Consider the following 13,705-nt stretch of genomic DNA (forward strand, 5'->3'; position numbering starts at 1 on the left):
AGAGGGGAAGCCCTGAGCGATGGCGATGAAAGCAAATTAGTGCGTCCACATGCTATGACACCTTTTAACAATGCACTAGTTTTTATGCCATTTACTTATTCCGTCAAGAGCATCTACAGAGACCTGCACCATGCATGCATCTGGAGTCAAGAGGAGACACAGCTCAGTGCTACCCTGTGGGGACGCGGGAAGCCAGACTGAACTGGTCCACATCGAAAGTCCGGGAGAACGCAGCGCACAGCAAAACCCGAACGGAGGCCCTGGGTTTTGAGGAGGAAACCCCTGCGCCCAGAGACAGGGTAGTAGGAGTCCCTCAGCCGAGCAGAGCTGGATGCTGAAGCTAGTCTTCTCCCGGTCCAGCCAGTGTGCCTGTCCTGAAGACCTAGACGTCCTCCATTCTGCAAAGCCGTGACTGCTCTGGATCATTCGGAGAGGCAGTGGGACAAGGGGCGGCCTCAGGGCTGACGGGGGCTTTGGCGCCCGTGGGCGTGGTTTCCGAGTCTCCGTCCTGGCACAGACACCGGTTCCTGGCTGTGTACCTGTCTCCCAGACCCAAAGGCGCCAAGCTACGCTTCCCACAGTTGTGGACGGGGAGCAAAAACGCTTACAGAATGCTTTCCAGGCCATGAAAAATAGATAATCTCTCTCGAACAGCCGGGTGTGATTTCCACAACTTTTGCCAGTGGCTCCCAACCACTTTCCGGCTTTGCTTCCTCCGCGCTCATCAGTTATTGATCGAGGGCCCGCTGTGCAGCCGTACGCTTCCAGGTGCCAGGATGCAGCCACATGTTAGGAGGAGATAGACAATAAGTGACACCACAAACAAGAGCGTCCGGCCATTCTGCGGAGGAGTGAGGGACAGAGGGCCCAGGTGTCGCTACCCTCGGCCGGGTCGCTGAGGAAGGAAGGCTGGCCTCGAAAGGTAACACGGGGACCCAGCTCCTGTGTGGACACCGTTTGGGCCTCACCTCTCACCCTCTCAGTTTACTTCTTACCCTGGCCCCTGCTTGCGCCATAAGCTACAGAGAACTGTGAGCCACGGCTCCTGGCCTCAGTCTCCACCACCAAACACCTGCTCCTGCAGGTATCAGAAAATGAACACACCGTGGGTCACCCCTGGACAGACGGCATTCAGACGATAACTGCTCCTCCCTTTCACCCTTTGGGTGGGCAATGTTAAGATTCATTTTACATGCTTCTTCAAAAGCTAGAGTCCAAATTATCCACAGGAATGACCAGCTTGGTAACGTTCTGCCCTGTTCGCTGTCTGACCCTTTTTATCTGCAGACCCTGTTCCCAGATACACATTCCAGACTACACGTCCTGCGTGCAAGCCAGTGTCTCAGGCTCCGCTTTCTGAGGAAAGGCCGTGGATACCTCAGGCCCGAATGTTAAGCAGGAGTCAGTCACATGACGACGAGGGGGAAAGTGGTCCAGGCGGAGGAAAGAGCAAGTGAAAACGCCGGACGTCTTACTTGGACCATGACAGACACAAACTTTCTCAAAAGTCCAGGATGTTCCACAACCATGGCTGGAAAAACATAACACATTTTACGCCATGAATGAGCCCTATTCATCACTTAATGCTACGGGACTCTGACGGCCACAGTAGGGGGTTTGGCCATTATTCCTCGTGTCTTGAGAAGGTTCTCAAACATCTAGAGGAGGAGTGGTCAGATATATATGCTGAAATTTCAGTTTCTGGGTGGAGAATGGGGTGTAGGGGGAAGGGCATGGACATCTGGTTTAGAGGCTGTGACAGGGGTTGGTTCTGCTGGTCAAGACAGTGAGGATGTCATCCCCAAAAGGGGGAGACAGAGGGATAATGGGCACCTCTGTGGATTAAAAGACACTTAAGAAATACATTAAGCAGTTCCCATTTGGGTACTGATTTAAACAAACTATATCATATTGTGAATGTACATACCTGTTTCTATCTCTACCTCTTAGATAGAGATCTGTAGTTAGATGTACACATGTACAGATAGCTATAGGTCTATACACAATGAAGATACATCTGTGTTTATCTGTAGGTATTTATTCAAACATATACAAATGGATAAACTGTATGTAGTTGCCATTTCTGAAAAAAAATGTGAACAATGCCTGAATTTGTGAGGGTATTAAAGGATGGTTGTTCAATTGTTTCGGAGGTGTCAGAATAGCATTGCGGTTATGTTTTACAGGAAAGAGTCCTTATCTTTTAGGGAGACATACTGAGGTTTTTAATGGGTGGAATAATACCATATCTGGGACTTGATTAAACCTGAGCGAAGGAGATCAGTGTGAGCATCGATAAAATCACCCTGGCCGTTCAATGGTAACTGGTGAAGATGGATAATGGCTACAGCAAGATTTTAAAAAATTCCTTCCACTTTGCCACCTGTTTCAAATGTCCCATAATAAAAATAAAGAAAGAAGCGTGTTATGTGGTGTGTGTGTGTGTGTGTGTGTGTGAGAGAGAGGGGGGGGGGAGAGAGGAAGAGAGCGTTGAAGAGGTGGTGGGTGCAGCAAGGTTTGGACTGCCTGGGCCGTCCCAGAGGCGATGATGAGAAATGGTTGGGATCTAGAGTATTTCAGAAGCAGCGTGACTAGGACTTGCTGAGGGGTGTCCACGTCCCTAAGGGTTTGGGACACACCTGGTTCTGCAGTCAGTGCTGAGTCACCGGGATTTTCGATCAAGAGACTTCCGTGATCGGTCACGCTTCAGGATTGCAGCTGACAGCAGGTGGTGACAGCCAAGAGCTCTGGCACTTCTTCAGAATGGGACAGGACCTCTGAGGGGCACTACGCCTTTACTCCAGAAGATGCTTAGATCTGGGTGGGCACAGAGCATGCCCACCCCCGTCTTCAGCAGTGCTGTCATGTAAGGTCTGTGATCAGCTATCAAGCCCAGGATGGGGCATCCGGGTTCCTGAGTGGATGAATGTGCTCAGATGGTCGTCAGCTGGGAAAGCCATGACCCGTCCCGACACCGTGAAAGAAAGCATGCTTGCGCACACCTGTGTTTCCTCTTAAGGAAGGCCCGTCACAACCCGCTGTTCACACTCCCTTACCCAAAGTATATACATACCATATCCCAGACAGCAGAATGCTCCCCTAAAGGCCTCCCACAGTTGCCTACTTTTGGAAAAAGCAAGGCTGTGCTCTAGAGCAGGGGTCGGGAAACTTTTTGGCTGAGAGAGCCATGAATGCCACATATTTTAAAATGTAATTCTGTGAGAGACCCGTGTACGTTACGCATTAGCCAATTAAAATTTGGTGCTGTCCCGGAGGACAACTGTGATTGGCTCTAGCTACCCACAACCATGAACATGAACGGTAGGAAATGAATGGATTGTAGTACATGAGAATGTTTTATATTTTTAACGTTATTATTTTTTTTTATTAAAGATTTGTCTGTGAGCCAGATGCAGCTATCGAAAGAGCCACATCTGGCTCGCGAGCCATAGATTCCCGACCCCTGTTCTAGAGAGACATTCTCGACTCTTGGAAGCCCAGGCGTTTAGCTCATTTCCTTGCAAAATTTCTTTCCGCTTCCACCAGGTCTGTCCATGACAGACTCTGCTTACATCTTTTAGAAAAGAGAAAGTAGGTGATGTGTTACCAGGTAGATCTCACGAAAACCTGTCCCCATCCCTTTGCTCACACAGCGTTTTGGGTCTGAGGTGCCCTCTCTTCCACCATCCAAGTCAGAAATCACCTCCTTTGTGAAAATTGCTCTCGGTTTCGGGCAGACCCCGTCTCAGTCTGGACCGATGCCACCGCGGTGAATGCCGTACAGCTCTGGGCATACCCCGTCTTTCTCCACAGCCAGGTTGCAAAGCCTTTAGGATGGGCAGGAAACATACTAGTTAGAAGTTTGCTCTCTAGGCTGAGACGGTTACAGGTCTAAAATTCAGCCCTGCCACTCACGGCTGGTGCACGCACCCTTTCTGAAGACTCACCTTAATTCTCACAGGGAGATGGCAGGACTTTCTCAGAGAGTGTATAATATATAAAACATGGACTCTGGCATGTGGTAGGTAGCCAATACATGGTAGCTATAATTATGACTATTATTCTTAGCCCTCATCACAGTTACACATGAGTGCTCAACTATGTTGAAATCAATTCGTTAAAATAATCGCTAGCTACTTCAAACTCTCGCGTGAATAGGCTCCCAGGTTGCCTGGATACAATGCAGCGTCATCAGCCTTCGCCACAAGCGCCCGGCTGACGGCCATCCTCACTGGCTCCCGGACCGCGCGTCCAGTGGCCGGGTCCAGATCGTGTGCCGGGTCCAATCACTTTCAAAAGAAAGGACAGTAACTTTGGGAAGAGTAGAGTTTATGGTTTTTATTGCATGCTGGCGTTATGTTCATAAGCACAGGACCCTTGGTCTTGTGTCTAGCCCCTACTTACTGAGTTTATGGCAGGACCCGTAAGGGTGAGTATTGAAGTTAGGGATTAATATTTCTCTAGCGTAATGAGGGGAGGTGGAAAGTTAGGGGAATCCAGGCACGGTCACGTGGATTTTAGGGAACCGGACCTTAGAACGCACCATCACAGCAACGCCTGAGTCACCCTGGTCCAGATGCTACAGGGGCCGCCTGTTCTCATCTATCAAAGGCGGTTGGCCACGCCTTTGAGCTGGTTCAATGAGGGGGTTGAGCCTGGGAAAGGTACGAACACAGTTCCTGAAAACAGGGCTCCATGAACAAGGTCAGCCTCCACGCCTGCCTCCTCCTTACCTGTCTTATCTTCTTCTGATTAGAGAATTTCAAGAATTTTGCCACAGCCCAACTCCCCCCCCCCCCAGCTCTATGAGGCAGTTTGGAAGGGGGGGGGGTATGAGTAAGGGAAAGAGAGACCATCTCTCATTGCATCCATACCATTTACTGTGCGCTGGCCCAGTGCCAGGTGCCAACGGCACAGACCCTGTCCTGGCCTGGCAGGGGCTGTCGCGCCTGGTCTGTTTCCCACTCCCGCATCCCGGGCCAGGTGGTGTGGCGCCTGGGGGCAGGCCTGCAAGAGCCCTGGGGGAGCCGGAGTTGCCTGCATTTTCTCCTCTAGCATCGGAGCCAGTGTGACCTCCAAGAAAGAGGTGGGGGCCATGAACTTCCCCTGTCTCGCTTGCAGCATTTCTATCCTGTGGCTCACCGGGCAGTTCCGCTTCTCGGTCTTTGGTTTTTTTGTAATTGCTGATGATAAAATCAATGCATATTTATTTTAGAAAAGCAGAATGTGGGAAGTTCAAATTATTCATAATCCCAACACTTAGGCTGTAGAGGTGCGTGAGTGTGTGTGCTCTCCCCGTGTAAGAATACAACTTCATATCTTGATTATTTATGTACTTACTACAGAAAGGACTTTATTACCATTGTTAAGAATGTGCACTTTGTTTCTTTTTCTTTTTTTTTTTTTTAAGGGAAAGAAGGGGAGATAGAGAGACAGACTCCTCCTGCATGTGCCCTGACTGGAATCTATCTGGCAACCCAAGTCTGGGGCCAATGCTCTGTCCATCTGGGGCCCAAGCTCAGAGCGAAGCTATTTTTAGTGCCTGAGGCAGAGGCTCCATGGAGCCATCCTCAGAGCCCAGGGCCAACTGCTTGAATCAATTGAGCTATGGCTATGGGAGGAGAAGTGAGAAAGAGGAAGGAGGGGGAGGGGAAGAGGTCACTTCTCATGTGTGCCCTGACTGGGAATTGAACCCGGGACTTCTACATGCTGGGTCAATAGTCAATCACTGAGCCAACCAACCAGGGCCAAAATGTGCACTTTAAAGTCAGGCAGAACTGAATTAACACGCCTACTTCATTATTTTCTGCCTATGCAACTTTGTGTAAGTTACTTAAAATAACTAAGTCATCATTTTAAGGATTAAATAATGTATATAAATCAATTTATACACATAAATACTTATATAAAATGTAAATAAATACTAAATATTGTTATTTTATTAACTATTCTTCCATGAGTATATCCCTCACATTACCAAATATCCTTTAAAAATTTATATTGGTTGTAAAGCCAGTAGCTGTGGCCACCATCAGAGCCGCCTGGCCCATGCAGGTTCCCATTGGATTTGGACAGTCGGTAAATACACAACGGAGCCAAGAACTGGTGGCCTCTTATCTTTAATCCTAGCTTGCACCCGGCGGGCAAGTAAAAACACACACTGGGCTCCAAAACCCACTCATTCAGTGCTCACAAAGCTACTGACTTATCCGAGTTTCCTAGAATCAAAGGTTTCTAGCTCACTAGCCTTATTCACCTTTATTCCCCATCTCCTTCTCTCTGCACAAACTCTGCACTTTTTCTTACAACGCTCTGCCATCTTGGCTTTTATTTGCTCTCCTAGAGCATGGGCTTCTCATAGAACATAATCACTCTTCCCCCAGAACAATGTGATCTCTCTTCCTTTCAAACCCTTTGGCGCGAAAGCCCTCCCCCAACACACATTAATACAATCACGCCCATCCCAAGCAAGAAGGGCAATTAATATCATCACCTGGGTGATGGGTTTCCATGCGGGCAGCGCCATCTTTAACAAAGTGAGCATAATATATTTTATCTTCTCAACATTGGTTAAATAATGTTCTGTTCTGATGGTGTTTATGGCACACACCACACCACAAATGGTTAGAGAATAAGGGAATGTACAACAGTTTACTTACACATCAGTATCTAAAAAGCTCCGCCAATTTTGTAGCTGAAAGTGTCATTGCTTTACATTATATGACCTTCTATTTTGAAATTATTTGTTTTTTTCTTTTATTTGTCTGCTCATGTCCTTTGTTCATTCTTATCACAGTATTAATATTTTATTGTAATGAGTATGCACATTACACATTTTTGCACTCCATTCAAATATTTACCACTTACCTATCTATTCCTATTATTATTACTACTGTTATCATCTGTTTACCATCTTCTCCTAAGTGTTAGTGGCAAGAGTCTAAAAGGTGAAGGACAGAATAAAGAATCTACAATAAAAGTATGTAACCATTTCACCTAAAAGCTGTCTCACTCGGTGAGGTCTCACGGACCTAGTGTCTCTCCCCACTGAGGGTAATGTTCTTCCTCTAAACCTGAGTGGCTTCTTATGCAAAAGGTGCCCCTGTGGAACTCCCCAGATGTGACCCAGCATGATAGTTACGTCCCCTTCCTTGTAGAAGATGACATCCTGTAGGGCAGGGGCCCCCAAACTATGGCCCGCGGGCCACATGTGGCCCCCTGAGGCCATTTATCCGGCCCCCGCTGCACTTCTGGAAGGGGCACCTCTTTCATTGGTGGTCAGTGAGAGGAGCATAGTTCCCATTGAAATACTGGTTAGTTTGTTGATTTAAATTTACTTGTTCTTTATTTTAAATGTTATATTTGTTCCCGTTTTGTTTTTTTACTTTAAAATAAGATATGTGCAGTGTGCATAGGGATTTGTTCATAGTTTTTTTTATAGTCTGGCCCTCCAATGGTCTGAGGGACAGTGAACTGGCCCCCTGTGTAAAAAGTTTGGGGACCCCTGCTGTAAGGTGTTCCAAGGAGCTTGAGTGCATTCCTGCCTGGACCAGAAACAGCCTCCTGGCAGTATAAGGGCCACTTCATTATAAATGGATCTTCTGTTCATTGCTTTTGTGCAACAAAGACTCATATTGGGGCCAAGTGTCATCATATCCATACAACTACAGGGTACTATCATCCCTTAAAACACAGAAAACCTTTGATTTCCATGAGGTACAACCATAATTATCCTTGTAACTCATGCATGTGTGTAGCACCCTGCCAACAACAAGTGTTGTATACTAAATCAATCATTGAAATACAGTGCAATCCCCCCTACCCCGGGTTGGTTTTCAACGTATCAAAAACAAAAGCTCTGCCCATGGGTGGTGGTCTATTCCTTTCCCATTCAATAATCACAGTGCTTTGTTTTTCGCTCCAATGTTTTAGACTGATGCAAATACATCAAGAAGTTGTTAAGAGAAGGGGGGGGGGGGGAGAGAATCGCAAACAAAGAGCAGGAAATTGCCATCATGACAAAGGAAACAATGGAACAGATTTGGCCATATGGGGAGTCCACTATAAATAAAAAAGAAGAATTATACATCAGGGTGGAAGTAACACAGAGTAAGAACTCAAAAGAAATAAACGTCTCAGTGAAGGTTTCCTTTTCCCTGTCTGTTCAGCTAAATGCTTCCTGACTCATGCCCCCAGTACGTGCGACCCCCACCTCCTCACCCCCACCCCCACTCCCCCTCCAGGCCTGAGAGAGAGCCTGGCTTTCACGCCGTTCACACGTGTCCGCGTTTCCGAGGCGGTCACCTCTGGAGGCTCTGTTAGCTTCTCCAGGCACCAGAGACGCTTGAGCTCCGTGAATGTGCAGCACAGTGTTCCAGGAACTCATACAATGTTCTGTGGATGTCCCCCGAGTCTGTGCGCCCCGGTTTTGTGGTGCTGACTCAGAAACGTGGGAGGGACAAAGCTCCCCCTTTGGAATTTGGGGAATCTGCAATTTCAACCCGATTGCCCGATTTGCTAATTGCGTGGCCCTCAAGAATTCTCTTAAATTCTTTGAATGGTCAGTTTCCTGAGTTTTACAGGAAGGGAGGAAGGCTCAACTCCTCTGGGTGACCAAAAGAATTAAATGAAACTGTGGTAAGGTACCAAAGAATTGCAAAAATTAATATTAATTTTTTAGGAGGAAAAGTCAGGCTTCTTGCCCCGTCCCTTCTGTGGAGAGTGGAGGGAGAGGAATTGGGAGCTCCCTGGCTTACAAGGACATACTATGTACTGAGATAAGAAACCCCTTTTTCTAAGAGGCTTAAAAGGCATTTCATGATTTAGGCCAAGCATTCAGAGAGATTTTGTAAATATGATTTTATACTTATGTTCATGCTTAGGAAGGGCTATTATATTGTAAGTAGAGAGGTTTCTGTACTAGGTTTTGAATAAAAAAAGGAAGGAGGCTGTTGGTCAAATAAGTTTGTAAATGTGATATATATGTTTGCTCGCTTGTGACTTATATTGGGGGTGGGGGACAGGCTATAAGCAGGCCAGGTCGTTGTAGCCTAAGGTTTGGTTTTGGGACTAAGCTTTTCCCCACACCCTTGACTGATTGTATGATCTGGGTGGTGCACTCTCATGAGGAATCCAATTATGCCTTGGATAAGTGACTTTGTATCAGAGACTTCCTTGTTTGTATATTGGATTAAGGGATTTTGGTTTTCTACACTATAAAGTGGGACAGACCAGGAGCTTGGACACACAGTTCCCGCTATCACGATTGCAGGGGCTTCCCTGATCCCTTGCCCTTCATGGGAAGAGCTGGTTTTCTGCTTTTCCCTTGTCTTCTTTTGTGGTTTGCCTGTCTTGGTGAGACACCAATAAATAGGATGGCCCCCCGTCCTCTGACTCCGCCATTTCTTTATCGTCTGCCCGAATCCAATGGGAACCTGCATGTGAATGGCCACGATGGCGGCTCCTGGCCTTACAGAGGCTTGGACCCCCTCTCTTCCCCACACCTGTGAGGAAGAAGGCAAACAGCTAACCAGGTGCAGGGGAAGGGAAGAAAAATTTAAGTAGCCCTTTCCTCTCCCCTTTCTTTCTCCTTAATGGGCGATTTACAAATGCTTATCCTCTGACATCATCTAGCCCCCTCCCATCCTGAAGTTCTGTGATTGATGTATATACCTCTAGACCAGTGGTAGTCAACCTGGTCCCTACCACCCACGAGTGGGTGTTCCAGCTTTCATGGTGGGCGGTAGTGGAGCAACCAAAGTATAAATAAAAAGATAGATTTAACTATCGTAAGTTGTTTTATAAAGATTTATTCTGCCAAACTTAGCGAAAATTTGATATAAAGTACTTGGTAAGTAATTATTATTATATGCTTTAACTTGCTGTAACTCTGCTTTATAAATTTTATTAAGTGAAGTTACTTCCCTACTTTATAAATCACCATTACTGTGGAACCGGTGGGCGGTTAGGAAATTTTACTACTAACAGAGATACAAAAGTGGGTGGTGGGTATAAAAACGTCGACTCCCCCTGCTCTAGACAAAGGGGTAGGGAGTAGACACTAAAAGATTTGAGGATGTCTTTTGATATATAAAACAACATTTTCCACTATTGTTTTACCTTGTAAGTTTTAATATGTAGGAATGTTTTTTTTATAAATCCTATAGACAAATGTTAAAGCTTGTTAATGATTGGGTCATGCTCCCCCACCTTTACCCCCAACCTGTATGTGGTCAAGGGTCTATGACCAGCCTCAGAGCTATATTCAAGATGGCACGATTTGGGTCAGCTATACCCCATGTTAGTCATATGCAGCCAGCTTAATCAATAAACTCCTCAAAAATTCATCTGGATTTGGTGTCTCTACATAAACCCGCGGAAGTGAGGTACGGTACTTTACAATAAAACCATGTATGTTATTCTCACTTTTAAAATGTAAACTGTTGCTTTTTTTGTTTGTGTTTTTTGTTTGTTTGTTTGTTTTTCAGAGACAGAGAGTCAGAGAGGGATAGATAGGGACAGACAGATAGGAATGGAGAGAGATTAGAAGCATCAATCATCAGTTTTTCGTTGTGACACCTTCGTTGTTCATTAATTGCTTTCTCATATGTGCCCTGGCTGTGGGCCTTCAGCAGACCGAGTAACCCCTTGCTCGAGCCAGGGACCTTGGGTCCAAGCTGGTGAGCTTTGCTCAAACCAGATGAGCCTGCGCTCAAGCTAGCGACCTTGGGGTCTCGAACCTGGGTCCTCCACCTCCCTGTCCGACGCTCTATCCACTGTGCCACCACCTGGTCAGGCTAAACTGCTGTTTTTTTAAATACACACTTCTCTATGAGAGCTGATTAACAGATTAAAGTGATATATGTGTAATATGTGTCTACATTATAACACACAGAATTATCTATACATAATCATGTCTATGTCTACTAGCCACTTGTCTAGATGCTATCAAACTGAGTTCACAATTAGTCCCTGACTACCCTCTGCACCATCAAACAAAGAACGCACGTAGGTAGAGACTCCGTTCGGCACACAATCTCCACACCAGCCATCCTTGAATCCCATAGCGTCTATCAGAGTATCTGCCTCCTGCAAATATTCAGTAAATATTTGCTGGAAGAATGTTGAGTCTGAGAATGAATGAAATCATTACAGGGCCCGAGAGAGAGAGGTACTGCTTGCAGACGAACACCAGCATTCTGCCGGCCGTGGGCTCCTCCTTTGCTCTCTTAATGTAGGATCTTATTTCCCTCACCAGGCACAGCTGAAATGTGATCTGATCTTAATTAACAATTTCAAAACAACCAGAATAGACCCTTTTGTGTCATTGAAATAATACACTTGCTGTGGAAAACAATAGTCAAGAAAGAACAACAAAAAAAGACTTTGAATGCTTCTAAACAAAATTCTCAATGAGGAAACCAAATTAGTAAAAAAAAATCCTTATATTTATCTGCAAATCTGGATCTTAAAGGGGAATAAAAAAATCCTTGCTAACTCAGAAGTATCGGTAAATAAATAGAAACTGATGAGGATTCTTACTTGGTTTAGGGTTATTCTCAAATTATCTCTCCGGCTGAAAAAAGTATCATAGGTTTCCGTTCCTTTAAATATTCTCGGGAACATGGAACAACGAGGCGTATTGCTTTGTTTCAGAAGTGGAATAAAAGTAAGTGTAAGAGAAATAAAGAGGCATTTGGATTTCGCATGTAGAAAAGAAATAAAAAAATTTCCACTGTGGAAAATGTAGTTAAGCGACGAAGGGTAAGATGAAGGGGCAGGAAGACACGGTGTCATCACGAAACCTCGTCGGTGTGCCATCATTAACAGCAAGGGAACACCTCCCCACGTCCACACCCCGGCACCTTCCTCAGGTTATGACTGTCAGGGAGCTGAGGAGAAGAAGGTAACATTAGCATATGAGGGATTCTTTCATACCCAGTTAACAGTACATTAATGTGCACTTTTATTTAAAAAAAAAAAAAAACTATAGAGAAAAACAGCTTCCATGTGTCTCTTTAGAGAAAACTAAGTTGTTGTTCTTTATAACAACCATGTATCAGAAGCTATCTTCGAACCAAGGAAAGTGCATTACACAGAGAAGTTTGGAAAGTTAAACATTCCTGGACCAACGCACAGGAGTATCTTTCAGGGACTGTGATTGGAAGAGGACTCCAACGAGGACTAGAACCGTCACCCAATAAACTGCTTCCACTCACCTCAGAACGTGTATCCTTTCTAGACTCTCAACCCTAAATACAAGTTTCAGAAGTACTTTTCCTTTTCTAAACACAAATTTCATCATTTACTCATTCAATGGTCAATGCTCTGATCTCAAGAAGTACAGATATTCCTACTTTTTCCCAGGTAGGAAAGTCACTCAAGCCACTTTCCCACGGAGAGTACGTGTTTCAGGACCCTAAGGGACGCAGACTGAACTGCAGACAGGGAGCTCTGTCCTCCTGTCTCCACGCTCAGGCAGACGTCAGCTGTTTGTCCTTGACCACCTTCTTTCTGACATCCTGAATGGCATCATTTGCTTATACTAATTGTTCGCACATAAAATGCTTGTCAGACAACTTTTGCGTTAGTAGTTCACTTAAAAAATATACAGTAAGGTGGATTACAACATTGTATTTGGGAGGAAGAGCTCGCTATTTTTAGGTAGATTTGTGTTTTGCTGCCCACACATGTTAAAATGATGGTGGAATGCAGACATTTTTGTGGTCTTGTATGTGACCTATTTTCATAAAACCTATGTATTAATCAAGCGTAAGTTCCCATGTAAATACATTTAGGTCTGCCACCCTGTAAGCCTCTGGCGTCTCACAAAAATGGTGTTTGTCTCACTGTGCCGTTCCCTGTACCAGCCCTTGGTTCTTGGTGGGACATTTTATCACGGGCTATTAAATTCCATCCACGAATCTCCAGTCGTGAGAAAAAGTGTTTGCCACTTGGTAGATACTCAATAAAGTTGGATTCAAACAGTGTTCACGGCCACCTTTAGAGTCTTCTTTATCTTGAGAGGAAATACATTCAGAAGGGGATTTCTCTCACCCTTGAGGTTGTTTCAAACATTTCGTTAAAAATGTAAGATACTCCTTTGTATTACTCTAGGAGTAAGCATTTTATACAAACCGCTGCGGATTCTTCATTAACAACACGTGTGACCTGCACAGTTTAAAAAAATAGGGCTTGGTTGTGGTTGCTCTAAAAATAAAGAGAATTAGATGTGATTATTATAAAGCGCTCTAACTCTAACCATCGATGGCTCTCAGAACAATGGGCAGACATCTGGGTTATGATAGATTGCTACATCTTGACAGCAGCTAGATGGATCAGAAAGGAAAAAACAGATTTCTGTGAAATTGCCTTTCCAGCAAGGCAGAGCCGTGGAGCAGGCAAGTGTGACGTCCAGGAGGTCCTTCCAAAGCAGAGTCTGGACAGGCCCCAGGACGACTCGCGCTGAGCCGGGGCTTTGTGACGTGTGCACCCTCACTCTCAACAGCCTCTGCTGTAGGGAAATGACCGAGCCATTAAACTGCAGCCTTGAGACAAGTCTTGGGTGTGGACTTCGGAACACCAAGTCCTGTGGGGGCAGAACGCTGCCCAGCAAGCACTGCTGTGATTGTTTATAGGAAGCGGTTGATCCCTATGGCCATTTTCCCACAAGCCCGGGGGCATCGGTGGGTCATCTTTCTCTGCA

This window comes from Saccopteryx leptura, chromosome 3 (assembly GCF_036850995.1).
Source record: "Saccopteryx leptura isolate mSacLep1 chromosome 3, mSacLep1_pri_phased_curated, whole genome shotgun sequence".
NCBI classification, from domain to species: Eukaryota; Metazoa; Chordata; class Mammalia; order Chiroptera; family Emballonuridae; genus Saccopteryx; species Saccopteryx leptura.